Source organism: Pterocles gutturalis, unplaced genomic scaffold, assembly GCF_000699245.1.
Source record: "Pterocles gutturalis isolate BGI_N339 unplaced genomic scaffold, ASM69924v1 scaffold14090, whole genome shotgun sequence".
NCBI classification, from domain to species: domain Eukaryota; kingdom Metazoa; phylum Chordata; class Aves; order Pterocliformes; family Pteroclidae; genus Pterocles; species Pterocles gutturalis.
The window spans coordinates 4974-18556 of record NW_010138425.1 but is presented as its reverse complement, the minus strand read 5'-3'; the positions used below and the strand labels follow the sequence as shown (position 1 = coordinate 18556).

Here is a 13583-nt window from a genome sequence, read left to right as displayed (position 1 = left end):
GGAGAAGTGGCTCCTGTTGGACTCTGCCATCCACCTCCTGGCAGCATCCTGGAGCCAGATCGTCTAAAGGACCTGGCTACCTCTGCCAATGCCTCCCTGCAACTGAGGCACTTAAACCCCAAATCTCCGCAGCCAGCAAACCTCTACTCAGCTCTGCAGAGCCCTAAAAGTGCTTTTATGAACTTAACATTTTGCTGCTGGACTGTGAAGTTCACCAGACATCAAGCTGCCTGGGGTACACTCAGCACAGCTCCCACCAGAGTCTGATCAGGATCAGGATGAAGAGGCACTCCTCCTTGGAAAGGTCAGGGGTAGTTCGTGGGGAGCACCCATCACAGCCAGGCTCTTTGTCTACAGTTGCAGCTCTATCCTTTCCTCTAGCTGGGAAGCAGAGCCCACCTTTTACCCACCAGTCAGCAGTAATAGCACCCCCTGGGGAAGGAAGAGGAGGACCCAGTATTCAGGACCTTCGTTGACAGGAGGCAATTCCACGTCTTTCAGTTCTCACATGCTCACCCCACACACCCCTCCTTGTGAAACTGAGAAATACAAATCCAACAACCCAGTCCCTGGAGCTAGGGCTAGACGATACAGTGCCTAGTGCATGGAGCTGGGTGCAAAGAGGATGACTGCACTTAATAGTTTCAAACATAAAAAAAAAATTCCAAACTCCCAATGTGTATGTATACATACACATTCCTAGGAGCAGGAACCAGAAGTCACGGTTCTCCCCTTAAACATACTAACTGCTAAACACCTATGACAGCATCTCTCTCTGGGAAGGGCAATGAGCAGCCACATGATGTGGGTATGAACAGAACGCACTCAAGCTGATCTCACAATTGAAAGAATACATATTAAAAAAGCTGTCTTTTTTCAGGTGTTAGCACATCAATTTCTATAACGTCTTTTGAAGATCTGTGTAGCTCCTGTATATATCCTGGAACACAGCAGGCGAGAGATGGAAGACTGAGAAGGTTTAAGAATTATAGTCTTCATTTTGGTTTTTTTTTTCCCAAATTGTGCTGAACAGGGGTCATATTGGAAGTGCTAAGCAGTCAAACAACTTCCACTGTCTCCTTATGCTTCCATAACGTTCAAGATATCTGCCTTTTTTAGGCATTATAAAATAAAATCTAGAATTATTTCAGTTTGCTTGTTTCTGAACTTAAAGATCTTGCAAATTTCCTTGTCTCTAGCCTAAATATAGAACAAGGGGAATAACGCATAGGACAAGGGCTTGTGCTCTCAGAGCAGCTTCAAGACCTGATAAGCAGAACTTTACATTCAGAGCAAACTACAGGGATCCACAGGCTGCCCAAGCTCCCAGGCATTTTTGAGTTTTTGGCCTTCATTTGCTTAATGGCTTTGAAAAGCCAGTTCTCCCTGCCATATGCACCACAGCACAATACTTGTATCCCTAAGCTTGCAGACTTCAATTTAATGAAAGTTCTTCCAGTCCACAGTTGACTCTCATCATTGCATTGTTCAATCCTGGGCATTCTGCAAATCTCATCTGGTTTTGAAGGCTTTTCATGAGCTTGGGCGTAAGCCACCAAACAGTATTTGGGAGGGAAGCGGATCTTCAGGAGAAGCTAATGGTGAATGATCACACGTGCTTCTTTGAAACCTGCAAAGCAACTACCATCTTCTCTAGTCATTTAGTTACACTGGAAAGAAATAGATAAACTCCAGTGACCCACAAGGACACACACTGGTGAGTCAGGCTGGCAGAGGCACACTGTTGGTGCCACAGGATACCGTGCAATACCTGAAATCCATATTGATGTAATTCTCCAGTAACCTCCTGAAATCTTTACCATTCATGAACACGCTTGAGCATTTGAAGGTGAAAGCACAGAAAGTTTGACTGAGTATCTGTAAAGACATGTTAAAGGGGGGAGTCATTTAGGGCTTGGACAACGCTCGGAGACTGCATGGAAGGAGAAGTTGGGGGGAAACTGATACCAAGATGAAAATGCAGAAAAAAAGATGCAAAACTGTAATGGAGGGCACATTTTCACCTGACTTTGTTGGAACTGTCTCTAAGAAACATTCTAATCCACAACTACATTCCTTTGCTTTTCTGATGTACGGACCTAAGTGCCCTCCTGCACGACATTGCATGGGCACATATAGCACGTGCATCCTGTGTACATCTTGGAGCAGTACAATTAGCACACAATTAATGCTAAGTTGTAGTCACCCTTCTGACCCCACAGTGAATAAGCAAGCATGAGTAGAAACTGGTCTTGACAAGGACAAAAACTGCAGTGACTCTAGCTGTGACCCGGCTCTTGTTTTCACCCCCGCACAGCGAACCCCCTCGCGCAGCCCTTCGCAGAGTCTGTGTGTGGGGGAGTTACTTCCATGGTAACTCAACGTGTTTCCAGTGGGGGGGGGGCTCTCCAGCTCCTGCCGCATGCTGCTAAACACCATGTGGCAAATTTCTGCGACAGAAATAAAGCCTCATTCTTATTCCTCACTGCTCAGACATGCTTCTGTGGTAGGTGGCATCAGCAAGAGCTTGTAGCGGAGTGGGATTTAGTCTGTATAACTGAGGGAGCATATTTCAAATAAGCATTGCACAATCTTCACTGCAATCTAATTTGCAATTTTATTAATTTACTTCCAACCCTTCCTCTAAGAGCCACCCTCAGCCAGGACTGCACCGAGGGAACAACGCTGCCACCCAGGCGGTGCGAGTGGTGAGCGCAGGGCAGCCTTGAAGGGCTGGTTGCACACAAAGCCACGCTGCAGGCACAGAAGCTGGTCGGTGACCAAGCCTTCAGAGAGTAAATTATTGAAGAACCCCCAGTCTAATATTAGATAAAGCAGAAGCACAAGGACACCCCTTTACTTTTCATCAAAATGATACTAATTATTGTCCAGCCCTTACTTGTCACCTTGCTTGTATGTGCAAAGGAGCCTAAGCTTTTGAAGACTGTTGTAGGTGTCAGATTTAGGAGGCCAGGGGTGGACAGACAAACCCACTAGTCTGCCAAAAGAAGAGGGTGTTTCAGTATTGTAAGAGCTGAACTGGGAACTGAAAGGCACATGTACATAAACGTGAAAAATCGATAACTGTAATAAGCAGCATAGGTGCTTCAGTAGAACATGTAAATAAGTGAGGAGAGAAGCAGTGAAGTTACATCCAGTGCACAGGGAAAGCAAAGAGCATGTGCCCCAGAGTAAGACCCCAAGGGCAGCGTGCAGAGGGGACCAGCCCCGCCATCAGCACCTTTCCCCTCTCCCACAAGAGAGCAGACTTGGAAAGCAAGGGCCTGAGTAGTAAGCTCGATACCACGCTAAAGCATATTTCCAGGGCTTCTTATACTTAGCACAAACAGGGAAGTGCTGGGTACAAGCACAAGACACACAACGCAATTCAGCTCCTCTTAAGAGGATGCATTAGTATTGTAGGCGCAAACAAACTGTGCTCTAAAAATCACTAGAGGAAAAAAGAGCACTTACTGGGTCATTTACCAACACACCCTCTCTCCAATAGGGTGGCAAATGTGTCAAAATATTAACCTGTAACAAAGACAGGAGAAGTAGTGCTAGAACTGAGCCCGTATTCTCCCATCCGATACACAGACACGTACTTTTTGCCCAGCCACACTGCCCCATGGTCTGCGCAGGGCACAGAGCACGGACACACCGGGCAGTCAGCTCCGTGGTGTGTGCCTGGTCTGTCCAGCACAGCTTTGCATACCCTGAAAACACAGCACTCCGTATGCAAATATTAACTTTACAGGTCTTTCTAAGATGTTCCTAAATAGGGTATTTTCTGAGGTGGCGTTACTCTCTTTTTACACCAATGGAGCCAAAGACACAAATATGAATTTCCCTGTCACTCTGGTTGGCATCATTGGCTGTTTGAACGCTGTGTACACAGAACTACAGAGGAAGGGAACATGTTCAGCACACACAGAAACCTTCAACACTTCAACACCAAAGTAATTGCACCTGGATCCACATGACTGGGGTTTTTTTTTTCCCCTTTAACCTTTCTTTGACATAAAAATCACCAAATTGCTACTGCCCTTTTCATAACACAGAGCTGTTGAAGAGCTTCTTGGGAAGAAGCTTCTATTTTTATTTTTTTTTTAATTGGGTAATGAAAATACTTCCACCTAGTAACACTGAGGCAATCGAACCATTTCAAATGCATCTTTCAAAAAAAGAATCCAGGCTCTGAGTGGATGTTCAATGGACAAATTTCTACTCAGTTTTCAGTTCAGCAACTGAAAACAAAGACCAATAGTGAAATTGTGATAAGGGCAAGCATTGCTACCAGCAAATCAATCCATGAAACCAAGTTTTCTTAATTCCCAAGTATCCCAATATCACACTTTGCCCATTATCCAAACTAAGCAACTATCAGCCCTGTTGTGCATTGAATTAACCCTCAGTAACAACCGCAGCTAGCAGCTCACAAGAGCATCACCCTGCACTATTGAGCCATGGCCAGAAAACATCAGAATGACAGCTTCTTAAACTGCATATGATCAGATATTTCTAAAATGGAAAACAGTCTGTCAAAGGCCCACAATTTTCTCTGAATTTTACAGTGTGTAACACCGTGTTACTAGAGCGCAGTTACTCCCACCGCATGTTTCCCTAGCTAGTACTGCATGGTTTAAGCCCACTCAGTTTTCACAGCCAGTACTTCCCCGGACAGTTTACTCATGTAACACTGCCAGAATGTTACAAGTTGTTCTCCTGCTTGAGTACTAAGGTTCATGAGATAATTATCAATGGAAAGAACACTGGCCTGACAGTTTCTCTGTGTAGTGCATAGATTAAGGCATGGCCACATTGTATGGTACAAGAAAAGCAGCTGCTTAGATGGGCCACCCCTGACAACAACTTAAAAAAAAATAAAAAATCTGCCTAGCAGCCAGTTGTTTGCTTTCAGACTCTACTAAAGCTAGAAAATCTTCCAAGTTCTCCTAAAGCAAGTTTTATTGGCAAGAATGGCAACAGTAACTATTAACATGTTTGAGGCATCTGGGAATTATTGACATGACCTCGGGCTCCGGTGCCAGGGGAACTGCGTTGCTGCTGTGAGCCACGTATCGACACAACACATGCCACACACTCCTCAGAGCTGAGGCAAGGGAGCTTCCAGCATCACACACAGAAGATGACACATTTCTAGGGCAAGCTGGGCTAGTTCTGGGCATGCATTTGGGTTTGGCTGAAGGTGGAAAATTCTCTCTCTCAATACTGAATGACAGATGACAGGCAAGGGATGCCGACAGGAATGGCCTGGGAAACAAAACAAAGCATGTTATGATTGATGTGGTGGAGCACGGAACAAGCAGAAAGAAGCAAAGACGGGCTGACACAGTCCATGCAATAGCCCAGGAAAACTGATCTTTTCAATACAAGATCGGACACAGGCAGAACAAAAGATGCTGTATTGATGATGCTCTGAAATAAAGACAGTAGGGATGTACAGCAAGGTGCATGAATAGGAAAGGAAATGCTGCATCTTGGAGACCTGGCAAGATTAACAGCTTGAATGCAGTAGCTAGAAAGAGGTCAGAATAGAAGATGACACTCTTGTTAGTGAGCTGAGGAACAGACAGGGTGGCAACAACATCCTTAGTGACCAAGAGAGGAGGTGTTCAGGAGGTCCTAGAAATTATTTTAATGTTGGGTATTTTTTTGGCTGTTTCTGAGCTGCAAATTTGACGTCCATGGATAACACAGAAAGATAAGGAATGGTCTTCATTTGGGCAGTACGTGGGTTGGAACAAAGAAAAAAAAGGGAGAAACAGAGGAGGGAAATACTCTTGAGAAAAGTCAGAGAAAGGAGAACAGGGAACAGGCATGGGTGGAGTTGTGGGATGTGCAGCAGGTGAGGTCAGAAGAAGCTGCAAGGAAGACAGTGAAAATAAAGAAGAAGGGGATGAATAACAGTGCAAGGTGAGTGACAAGACAAATGTGGTGACTAACACAGGGTAGAGGAAAAATGTGTAATGTACGGAGCTGAAAAAACACTAAAAGAGAATCCCTGTAAGAGTTTTTAAGAGAGGTAGCTGGAGAAGGAGAGGAACAGGGGCAAGCTTTATTTTTTGTTGTTTCTAGACCATTAGATTCATTTCTTTCTGACTATACCAGAGTTTTCAAGAAAGCCATGTATTTTTGGGCTGTCTGGCATATTCTGTTGAGCCCATACATTATAAAATATGAGTACAAGGTTCTTTTAGCTGTCATCTTTAAAAAAATGCGTTTGGTTGCAGAGCAGTGTTATGACACTTCTCTGACTGCTCAGACTCCTCACCTCTTACAGGATATATCAGTCTTGTGGATGTAGAAAATAAGGAAACTGCTTACAAGTTTGAGCTCTGTAAAGTTCTTCCAAGCTGGCATATAATAATGTTAATTTCAGAATCCTCCTTCATTGTCTTCTGATGCAATTAAAGGGGCCACAGGAGGGCTGGGGAGAACAAGCTCCATGGAGTATGAGAATAAGAAAAGCTATGAGAGGGTAAAAGACATACTTAAGCTGTGTAGTAGAAACAGGCCAGACATTTTTATGTCCTACACAACAGAAAAGTAGGGCAGAAATTTTATGTGCTCAAGTGGCCTTTTGAGGCCACCTTTTCCTAATACCTCTGCTTCAGCAGATGGGAAAAAATGCAGTACAACACACCCTGAAGAGTGAGTCTTGATGGGCTGTTCTCCAAGAACCTGCCCCATCGACCAAGAAATTAGTAACGCTCTAAGGTACAGCTTGGGAGCAAACTTGGTAAGTGACTGTCAAGATGATCAGCGAGGCAAGGAAGGGAAACTGATAACCCCAACAGGAAATGAATGAGGTGCCCCTCTGCTTCACCAGTGAAGCATCTCTTAGGGACAGAGGAACGTCAAAAAACAGGACATTCAGTCCATACTGGACAGCTCAAGCAGCCTTTCTTTTCACAAAACCTGCTGACATGAAGACTTGCCAATGGCAAGTCAGTGGAATAGCCAGAAGCAGGATCCTCTCTAAAGATTATACATAAAACCAGCTAGAATTAGGATTAAAAAAAAAATAACCCTCATCAACACCTTTCTACGTTGCTGTTCCCTACAGCTGCACCTGCTCCTCAACCCAAAACTTGAAAGAAGCTGAACTTGATGTTCAGTTCCTGAGGCAGCACAGCTCCACTCCTGTCCTCCGAGGTCCTGATCACACTCCGCAGCCCCGTGCAAATCCGCCCAACAAGTATGTGCCCCATGGAGGTGTGTCGGTCAGCCCCGCTGATGGGGACAAAGGCCGTTCTGTTCGCCTGCCCATGCAGCGTGCGCGTGTTCGAGCGTGGGAGTAGCAGGGTTAATGCAAGTAACATCTCCTCATTTTGCTGCAAGAAGCAGGCGTATGACTGCCCTGCGCTGGAACAGGGGCTCTCCCAGGGCATGCTGAGGGCACCGAGCAAGGGCTGGCCCCCAGTGCCCCAGAGGGAGGGGGAGTCTTTCCAGGAGCCTCAGGAAAGCAGGGCTGGCACTTCAGAACTTTGGTTGTTCTTGCTGATCTTTCTTCCCTCTACAGCTCCCACAGTTTTGCTGCTTTTATAAGATATAAATATTTTTATCAGATATTTTGGCAATATAAAACTGCAAGGAACATGCCAATGCCTTCACCGCATTAAAGCAAGGCTGAACTTGCTGCTAACTCTGCCCCCAGGATACTGAGCGTAGGACAAGGGGCCTTCATCACAAGACAGGGCTGAAGCCAGTAGGGAAGATCTTTTGAGGGATTAACAGTGCTCTCTGAATGGCCAGAAGAGTCAGGAGGGATTTTATTTTTCCACCACAGGGTTCAAATGTCTTCTGGAGATTAGGAAAAAAGAAAACTTTGCGGAGAAGAACTGCTCTAAATCAGGATTTGGAGAGAGGAGAACAAATCCAAGAAATGTTCTGATACCAAAACAAGTATGGTATAAAACCAGATATATTCACTCCTCTGTCTCTATGCAAACACTTAAACCTGGAGTAACCTCTACACTAACCTTTAACCCAGCATTCTTACTCTGTCACATTCCTTCTTTATCCCCTTCTCTCAGCAAATCCTTGTATTCCAATATCCACTTTGTTATTGTGCTGTTATCCATCACAGGTGTTTCTTGAACTAGCAGACTGGGGCACTGACATCCCAAAAACTCAGATGAGGAAAATACACAGTGCTGGCTCCCATCCCCCTCTCTCCATCTTCAGCCTGCTGGGGGAGGATCCCTCGCACAGAGGACGACCAAGTCCCAACTCTGACGAGGACGTGAGAAAGCAGCTCACAGCAGCCACAACCGCCCGTGGTAGACAGCAGAAATATGGCTCTGGTGACCCCTGGGACCACTTAGCTCCTGATCCTGATGTCCGATGAGACATAATTGCCATAAAGTATTTGAATATACTGATTTGCTTTAAATCCATTGCAAAAAGCCCTCTGAAACAACCTTGGAAGTCTGCAGGCCTGAGAACTGTAAAAACTAAATCCACCAGGCAGTAAAAGAAGTTACAGTTCTGGCTCCGTACACCAAACATTCACATCTGAGCTCTATACAAAGTTACACAAGCACTTGGGGCCAAAAACTCAGATCCAGGAAAGATATATGTCTGTCAGGGAACATTATTTCTTGTCCTTGACAGCACTGAGCTTTATACAGTACTCCACATATAAATCATAATTGCTGCCTCTGGACCACAGTTGTCAACCTTGGTTGCATAAATACACAAGACAAAAGCAGGAATTAAGCCTGCTGGAAAAAAAAAGGGGAGGGGGAAGTATTTGTTAACTGTTTTCTATTTGCCTTAGCATCACTTGAGAGAGCAATATACTCACATTAAGATATAAAAGTGGTAATAAATCTCCTCTCCCAGATAACACAGGAATGTTATATATTGCTTCCATATGATCAATAATTCTAATCCTGTTTTCAGTCTGGAAATCTGTTCTGACCTTAGCTTTTTCAACCTATTCTGGACTCTTTTTTAAAAAAGGGATGATAACATTTTGCAGCAGTATTTTAAATTTTTTCTGTATTTTGAAATTTGTCCTCATATAGTACATAAGAGATTTCTGTTAATTGGAATGTAGATAGACAACATGAAAAATGTTACCAAAGATATCATTCACATTTAACAAAATTAAAATATGTTGTTCTGATTTCACCTGCACTAACATTTTATGATCTTTGGGGTTTGTTTTGGGTTTCTGTTGTTGTTGTTGTTTTTTTTTTTAAAAAAACCAAACAGTTTACGTGTCTGTCTTGATAAAATTGGCTGTGCTTGGAGGAGCGCTGGGTGAGCCCAGAACAACTTCCCAGTGAGTGATCCGAGAGTTTAGCACAAGAATAATGCTTCAGAGACTCAGCAGTCCCAGATGTATACTGTTGTACACTCCTTGCAAGACAAGGAGAGGACTGCTGCAATAGCTGCTGCCTTTGGTACCTGGCAGGTGTATTGTTTGCACCACTTCCTGAACATTTTTCTGTATGAATTACTTTATTAAATTAGAAACATATATGTTGGAACCAATTAACTTAATTGCATCTTGCCAACAAGTTCTGGTTAGCACAAGTATCTGTAATATACTACAACACTGCCACTTTAAAACATAAGGCAGTGGTGTTACATGTCTTAGATAAAACCCTGGCCTGTTGAAGCCGATGAGTCATGCATTTTCCCAGGAACAAGGCTTCACATACCAAATTCCAAACTTATCAAACATAGATCCAATAAGAGATAAGGAAAAAATAGGGAGGCTTGCCATTAATTTCCAAACTTTTAGTGCTTTGCTTTCACAAGATGGGGACGATACTGTTCATTTAGGGCTGCAAGGGGCTAAACACTCCACATGTTGAACTGCAGTAGCATTTCTGTCAGAGCACGGAGCCATATGGACCCTTCGCACAGCAGGACAGAGCAAACCCTTCGTACACATCGCATATACCCAAGCCAACAGGCCTAAGCTTACTCGCCCAGGCCAATTACTTGATAAGCAGTACAGTCTTCCTCACTATCACCATGATCACTCAAGAGCTGGGCAGGCAGGCTCTTTATATGCTTAATCCCTCATGTTCTCAACTTCAGCCTACATGTTACACTTTTCATGAAGCTTGAAGCTATGTCTGACCAATACATGGTATTTCTGCACTGGAAGGACAGAACCACAAAGCATTTGTAGTACAGATTTTTCTCTTGAGGCATTTTACCTAAGTGTACTGTGGAAGCAAAAAGATATAAAGATAGGGACTTTATCGGGAACAAACACAAAGTAAGCTCCACCAAGTACAATCTAAACACAAAAGTCTCTTTGCACATCAAGAATGCATTTGAAAGAATGTCAAACAGATGCCCCAAGAAACTGGTTTCCCCTGCCTCTTTTCTCATCCCAACCCCTTATTATTACTTTTTGATTGATTTTTCTTGGCTCTTACACAGTCTCATGCTGATCTTCTTAGGTGGGCTCTATACAACCTTCCCAGCTTTCTTTTATCCCTCTAGTCTTCTTGCCAATAAATTATTCTAGTTTTATGAAAGGTTTCTTTTTTATTTCATAACCATTTTCTTTTGATCCAAAATGAGCTAAATCTCAGTGGTTGGGTGTTTTGTTTTTTGATGCAACACTTGGTCTGCCAAATGCCTTAAAAATGCATTTCAACCTTCTCTATTTATTTGAAAGCTGCTTCTTCCAAGAATGCCAAGAATAATGCAGTTGCCATAGTTTCCTTATCCACGACGAATAAAATGCAATTTGGAATACAGTAAAACAAAGGCAAAACTACTCACAAAATGTGACTAAATGATTGGACATTGACATCTTCACCCTACATCACTCCTAGCACTGCAATGGAAAATACTCAAGACTAATCAATACCCAGCTTTTGGTCGAGCAGGGAGGATGAAGATAAGCCTGTTCGATTGCCAGCTATTTGAGATATTGCAGTTCCAACACTTAAGGTGTCTGTTCATGTAAAATCCACACCTCACAGATTTAGTATTTCACCTCAGATTTTGTATTTTACTGTACTCTTTTGTTCCAAGAAGTGATTGTGGAGGAAAGCACTTTGCTAAGGCTCAGTGAAGCTAACTGATGGATTAATTACCCGTAGGAACCATTTAACAAAGTAAATAATGTACTGCCTGTTCTCATGGTTTCGTTGGCCCCTGAACAGGCAAGCTTCTAGGGAACAAGCCAAAAATAATCTTTTTTCTTCCAGTCAGCGGGCCAACAAAACCCCACATATGCTTCAAAGCCTATACAAATTACACCTGCTTTGGGTACATCCATTTGCTTTCCTGATTAGAAGTTAAATGATGGAATTTTACTCTAATAAAATGAACTTTTAAGAAAAGAAAGAAAAACAATTGTTCTCAATAATCACGAATTATGAAAGAGGAAACCACAACATGCATGATGAATATACAGGCCCACTGCCAATTTTTTTCCTGATTTTAAAGAGTTGTAAAGATTTCCTTTAAAAAAGTAGAATACTTTGCCTTTTCCAATCCAGAGGATGTTCTGTTTGATGAGACACACTAAGAAGATTTACCAAGGCAAGTACCGGAATAAGAGGCAGGCAGAATCCTCCTCCCAAACTCTCAGCGCACACTATGGGACTGACTCCTGTGGTCCCTGGGACTCTCACAAACACGCCAGGCAAACAGGGGAGAACGCAACTCGAGATTTTCTGGTGTTCTACTAACATTTGCTTGCCAGTGACAACAGCACAAACCAGTTGAGGTTAAATCAAAAAGCTCTGGCCATGGTTTGATAACCCCTGGATGTAGGCAACAGAGCAAGAAAATACAGCAAGTCTCTTCCTTACCTCAGGCACCCAGGGCTGTAGTCAGGGATTCCGAGCACTAGGAGCAGGAAAATTGATAGAAGAGCATTTACTGGTTTTGTTTTTGAAGAAAAGCCATTATCCTCACAGTGCAGCTTTCTGGAGCTTTTGCAGACCCCAGAAGCACCATCTATATACCAGCTGTATGTATATAACATTCAGGCACAAAGACCCAGTCAATATTGTTTCAGTTATAGCCTAGCCACAAGAAAATATAATACATCTTTTATTCTTGCCTTCTCATCTTGTGAGGGTCATATAAGAGTATAGGGAAGAGAGAAAGAAAGTGTAAGAGTGCAAGAGATCACTCATATGGTGAACACGCTCCACTCTTCCAATGAAAAAGCTTATTAGTTCACCTCACCGAAAAAGCACTCTGCCAGTTCTAATGCATGAGACAAAGCCATTATATGTTTGCAGAAAAAACATCTTAAATCTTGTTAACATGTTGTTCATTGCATCAGTTAAAGTAAGTAGTACGTTTTTAAATTGCTGATCTCAAGTTAATCAGTGTCAGTACTACAAAAGAAAATAGCTAAAAGCACCAACTGAAAAGGCACGTCTTTCACATCCCTAGAGTGAATTTGCTGGGGAGCACGAAGCAGCACTGAAGACCAAGCCTACATTAAACTTTGTACCCTTCTAAGCTACCAATAAAGAAATATGCAGACCAGGTTTTTTTCAACATTTCCCTTATGCCTTCAGTACACCATATTTCAAGTCTCACACCAGCCCTGACCAGGCTTCTCATTAATGGTTTTAAACTTCCCATCCAAAACCACCTAAGAGCAGAGTTACCTGCTCAGGACCTGTGGCCCTGCATTACCTTACATCGCTGTCCTCTACTGTTAGGGACAGCACCTTGATGGAAGGCACAGACCCTGTCATTATCCAGTTATAGGTGGTACCCCCAGTAAATGACATTTGAGGCCCCATCCACTTTGCCATTATGGGTTTGGTTGCTGACCTTTCTTACAGCTCACAACAAGAACCAGCATCCTTCCTCATCCTGCCTGGCAGAAACCAACCAGCGCAATACCTCATTGATGGCAAGCTGCTCTCCACCTCCCCCAGCGTGGCCGTAGCGGTGGCTGGAGCTCCGGAACTCCTCATACAGGTCCTCTTCACTTCCCACATCGTCTGTTAGAGCTGTCTTATCCAGTGCCCCATCAGCAATCACTGCAACAACAAAAAGAACAAAATGGTATGGGCCACAAGCTCCTCAGCAGCACGGCATCGATTATATGAGCTTGTCTGAGGTAAGGGACACTTATAACACAGCATAAAAGAAAAAAAGGTAAGGAAACTATATAGGCAATTTCAGGGCACAGTTCCAGCCTGGTGCGTGCCCATTTTTCAGAGAGTTTTTCTTCATTCATGTTTTGTCAGCATAAATGATTGTGTCTTTTTCTCAATTGTAAAGTAGGATTTAAAAAAAATTGAACGACTTCTGCATGTTGCAAAGAAAAAATCGAGTAAGAATAAGAAAACAGGCTCTGAAAAAAGGCACAGAGCAGACACCACGCAAACATGATTTCATTATGACATTGCCGTGTTGACAGGAAACTTGACTAGGTAACAAGCTCACGTCTGCCAATTCATACCTTGATGATTAGGATTTACCAAATTCTATCAGACCAAGGAAACTCTCAGGCTTTGGGGAAAATATTCACCTTCCTCTTTGTCCACGGATTTATTTAATCAGAGAACCCTTTTTGTTGCCTAAAAGGGTGTTTGCTACAG

General features: G+C 43.3%; 1 protein-coding gene across 1 annotated transcript in view; it reads right to left on the bottom strand.

Annotated features, from left to right (window-relative positions):
- The window catches only part of ARHGEF4 (Rho guanine nucleotide exchange factor (GEF) 4), a 39167-nt gene extending 26159 nt beyond the window's left edge, over positions 1-13008 (bottom strand). Inside the window, exon 1 of the mRNA XM_010083004.1 lies at positions 12880-13008. The gene's annotated coding sequence lies outside the window, so the exon portion shown is untranslated. The remainder of the gene's footprint in view (positions 1-12879) is intronic.
- Positions 13009-13583: the final 575 nt, after the last annotated feature.